This window comes from Penaeus chinensis, chromosome 28, assembly GCF_019202785.1.
Source record: "Penaeus chinensis breed Huanghai No. 1 chromosome 28, ASM1920278v2, whole genome shotgun sequence".
NCBI lineage: Eukaryota > Metazoa > Arthropoda > Malacostraca > Decapoda > Penaeidae > Penaeus > Penaeus chinensis.
Window position 1 is genome coordinate 6,497,277 of NC_061846.1, and position 5,000 is coordinate 6,502,276.

Consider the following 5,000-nt stretch of genomic DNA (forward strand, 5'->3'; position numbering starts at 1 on the left):
ATAATCTCCCTCTCCCTTCCCCTACCCCCCTACCCCTTTCTGGACTCCCCCCTCGCCTCGTCTCTCCCTCCGCACCTCCCATTCTCTCCCACTTCTGCCTCTCTCTCTCTCTACCCCTCTCCCCGTCCTCTTTCTTTTCCCTCTCTCTCTCTCTCTCCATCCATCCGCATCCCCCCCTCTCTCTCCTAACCCACCCATATCCCTTCCTCCTCCCTCTCCCTCTCCCCCCCTCCCTCCCTCCTTCACCCTCACCCCATCCCTCCCTCTCCCTCTCCCACCCTCCCTCCTACCCCCTCTCCCATCCCTCTCCCACCCTCCCATCTCCCCCTTTCCCCCCCTCTTCCCACTCCCCCCCATCCCCCCCACGCGCGCCCCAAGAGCTCGTATTTCTCTCCTCCTCTGCGGGCGTCCTGGCATCTTACAAGCGTGTTCACACCTCTGTAACCTCTTCGGAAACCCCTTCCATCCCTCAGCCTCGGTTGATGGCCCGCGCCTCGCTTTCCTGCGCTGTCGGTTTGGCTGGTTTTGTTGGGCTGTTTGGCTGTCTGTTTGTCTGGCTGTTGGGCTGTTTGTTTGTCTGGCTGTTGGGCTGTTTGTTAGTCTGTGTCTGTGTTTTTTTTTCTCCCTTTTTTTTGTTTTTGATTTTGTATTTTGTCTGTCTCTCTTTCTCTCTTGTTTGTTTCAATCTGTTCGTCTGTCTGTTTGTCTCTCTCTCTCTCTCTCTGCCTGTCTATTTTTCTGTCTCAGTCTCTCTCTCTCACTCCTTCCATCTCCTCCTTCCGTCTGCCAAGTAGAGGAAGAGAGGGAGAATAAAAATGAAGGCATAGCGATGGGGAAGGAAGATATAATAGAAATGGCGAAGGACAGGGAGGAGAAGAAAATTATAATAAAGGACCTGGAGTAAGAGAAGGAGGAGAAGGAGAAGCGAGAAGAGAAGGGGGTACAAAAGGAGAGAATAAGAAAGGCATAAGAGAGGAAGAGGTGAAGGAGAAGATAAAAGGAGTAGAAGGAGGAGATGGTGGAGGCAGGTGGAAGAGGAATAGGTAGGAGAAAAATGGGAATAAACGGGTAAAGAGAGAGAGACAACGAAAGAGAAGAGAGGGAAGGAAGAGAGAGAGAGAGAGAGAGAGAGAGAGAGAGAGAGAGAGAGAGAGAAAGAGAGAGAGAGAGAGAGAGAGAGAGAGAGAGAGAGAGAGAGAGAGAGAGAGAGAGAGAGAGAGAGAGAGAGAGAGAGAGAAAGAGAGAGAGAGAGAGAGACAAGGACAGAGAGAGAGAGAGACAAAGACAGAGAGAGAGAGAGAGAGAGAGAGTCAGAGAGAGAGAGAGACGGGGAAAGAGAGAGAGAGAGAGAGAGAAATAGAGAGAGAGAGAGAGAGAGAGAGAGAGAGAGAGAGGGGAAAAAAGAAAGAGAGAGAAGACAAGACCGAGAAGAGAGAGACAAAGGGCAGGAGAGAGAGAGAGGAGAGAGAGAGAAAAGAGAGAGAGAGAGAGAAGAGAGAGAAAGAGAGAGAAAGAAGAAAGTGAGAAGAAAGATATAATATAATATATATATTTTATATATATATAAATATATAAAAGAGATAGAGAGAAAGAGAGAGGAGAGAGAAGAGAGAAGAGAGAGAGAGAGAAAAAGGAAAGAGAGAGAGAAAGAGAGAGAGAAAAAAGAGAGAGAGAGAGAGAAAAAGAGAGAGAGGAGAGATTGAAGATGGAGGGAGCCATTAGTTACCTCCCGAACCACAGGGGAAAAAGGGAAAACCCAAAGTGTAGATGAACCTTTAATGGTGAGGTGTAGATTCCCTTTCCCTTTTGACCTTCCCCCTCCCTTTTCCCCCTCCCTTTCCCCCTCCCTCTTTCCCCCCCTTCCCCTCCCTTCCCCTCCCCTTCCCCCTCCTCTCCCTTTCTGAACACACTCCACTCCCTCTCTCTCTCTCTCCTGCTTGTCTCTCTCTCTCTCTCTCTCTCTCTCTCTCTCTTACTCTCCTCTCCCCCTTTGTCTCTTTTCCTCTTGTCTTTCTCCTCTCTCCTCTCCTCCTCTCTCTCTCTCCTCTCACTCTCTCTCACCCCCCCCCCCTTTTCCTTCCTCTTCCTCTCTCCTCCCTTCTCTCTTCTCTCTCATCTTTTTGTCTATCTGTCTATCTATCTATTCCTGTCTGACTGACTAGATCTCAATTTTCTATTACCGATCTATCTGTCTCCCTCTCTCCCCTTATTCCCCCCCTCTCTCCCTCCCTCCCTCCATCGTGCCGACCAGCCTGACGGACCTCCATCACACCCTTCACTACTCCCTCTCCTTTCTTCCCTCTCCTGGCTCTCCTCTTTCCCCTGTATGTCTGCTCCTGTCCCTGCTCTGACCCCCTTCTGACCCTTCTCCTCTCCTTCCTTTCTCCTTCTACTTTCTCTCTCTTCCCCTCTCCCCTATCTTTTTATTTCTCTCCTTCTTCTACTCCATTCTCTCTCTCCTCTCTCTCTCTCCCTTACTCTTCGTTTCTCCTTCTTCCTCACTCCTTCACTCTGTACCCCTTCTTCTCCTTCTCTTCTTCTTCCTTTTCTTCCTTCCATCTTTTCCTTCTCCCACATCTCTCACCATCGTCTCCCCCCTCCCCTCGCCTCCCCTTCTTCACGCCCTCCACCCCCCCTCCCTTTCTCCCCTTCCTCCCCCCTCCCCCCCTTTACCATCCTCCCTCTCCTCCAACCTCCCCTACGCTCCCCTCCTCCCATCTCTCCTTCATCAACCTCTCTCTCCTCGACCCCACATTCCAACCCATCACTCACCTTCCCCCACCACTCTCCCTCCCCCCAACAAACACACCCCACTCACCACACCTTGCCATCTCCACACTATTTCCTACTCTCTCTTCTCCCTCTTTCCCTTCACTCTACTCCTCACCTCCCACCCAACCCCCCCCCTCTCTCCCTCCTACGAGGTACTTATTCTCGCTTGGAATGCTCTCTCTCTCTCTCTCTCCTCTTATCTCTCTCTCCTCTGTCTCCTGTCTGTCTCTCTCTCTCTTCTCCTCTCTCTCTCTCCTCCTGTCTCTGTCTCTCTCCTCCTCTCCTTCTCCTCTCTCTCTCACTCTCTCTCTCCTCTCTTCTCTCTTCTCTCCGCTCTCTCCTCTCCTCTCTCTCTCTCTCACTCCTCCCCGCTCTCTCTCCCTCTCTCTCTCTCTCTCTCTCTCTCTCTCTCATTTCCTCTCTCTCAATCTCGTCCTCTCTCTCTACTCTCTCTCTCTCTCTCAACTCTCTCTCTCTCTCTCTCTCACTCTCTCTGTCTCACTCTCCCTCTCTCTCTCTCTCTCTCTCTCTCTCTCTCTCTCTCTCTCTCCTTCTCCCTCACTCTCTCACTCCCTCTCTCTCCTCTCTCCTTCACTTCTCTCTCTCCCCCCTCTCTCTCCTCTCCCTCTCCCTCTTTCCCTCTCTCCCCGCCTCTCTCTCTACTCTCCCTCTCTCTTCTCTCTCCATCACTCACTCCCTTCTCTCTCCCTCCTCCTCCTCCCTCTCTCTCTTCTCTCTCTCTCCCTTCCCTCTCTCTCTCCACTCCTCACTTCTCTCTCGCCCTCTCACCTCTCTCACTCTCCTCTCTATCCTTCCTCTCTCTCCCTCTCCCTCTCCTCCCCTCCCTATCTCGTCTCTCACTCCTCTCCTCCCCTCTCATCCCTCCTCCATCTTCTCTCTCCCACTGACTCTCCCATCCTCTCTCTCCTTTCTCTCTCTCCTCTTATTCTCCTTCTCCGCCCTCTCCCCTCCTCCCTCTCTCTTCCCTCTCTCTAATCGTCCCTTCTCTCTCTCCTCACCTCTCTCTTCTCACTCTCTACCCTCCCATCCTCTCCTCTTCTCTCTCCCCCTCTCCTCTCATCTCATCTCTGCTCCTCTCCTTCTCCCTCTGCTCTCCCCTCTCTCTCTCCTCCTTCTCTCTCACTTTCCTCCCTCTCTCTCCTATCTCTCCTCTCTCTTCTCCTCTCTCTCTTCGTCCTTTCCAAACCCTCTCTCTCCTTACCCCTCTCCTCATCTCACTACTCTCCCCTTCTCTCCCTACCTCTCTCTCCCCCCTCCTCCCTCCTCTCTCCATTCATCCCCTCTCTCTCTCTCCCCACTCTCTCTCTCCTCTTCTCTCTCTCACCTTCTCTCTCTCTTACCCTCTCTCTCTCTCTTCCCTGTTCTCCTCTCCCCCTCTCTTCCCTCCTCCCTCTCCCTCGTCCTCCGCTCCACTCTCTCTCCTCGGCCTCTCCCTCTTTCCTCGACTTCACTCACTCCTCGCATTCACCCTCTCACCCAGCATCTCTCCTCTTCATCTCTCTTCTCCGTACGCCACTCTCTCAATCGCTATGAGCTCAAATCGTATCTTTCCTCTCTACTCTCGCCCTTCCCTCCTCCCTCTCCCCCTCTATCCTCCCCTCCTCTCTCTTTCATCCCCTCTCCCTCTTCCTCTCTCCCACTCTCTCTCACCTCTCTCTCCCTCCTTCCCTCTTACCTCTCTTTTTTTCTCCCTCACCCTCCTCTCCTCTCTCCCCCCCCTCGTCCCTCACTCTCCACTCACTACTCTCACATCGGGCTTTCCATCACTCACCCTCTCTTCTCTCTGTCTCTCTCTTCTCAATCTCATCTCACTCTCTCTCTCTCTTCTCTCTCTTTTTTAATAATATATTAATTAATAAATTTTTTAAAAAAAATTTTATTACCCCCCCAAAACCCCTCATTTTATTTTAAAAATTAAATTATTTAATATTTTTATATATTATTTTTTTTATTTTTTATTTTTATACACTTTTTTTAAAAATACTTTTTTTTTAAATTTTTATTAAATTTACCCCCCCCCCAAAACCCCCAAACCCCCCCCTTCCTCCCCCCCCCTCTCTCCTCCTCCTCTCCTCTCTCTCTCTCCTCACTCTCCTCTCTCTCTCCTCCTCTCTCATCACTCTCTCTCTCTCTCTCCTTTCTCTTCTCTCTCTCTCTCTCTCTCTCTCTCTCTCGATCTCTCTCTCTCTCTCTCCTCTCTCTCTCTC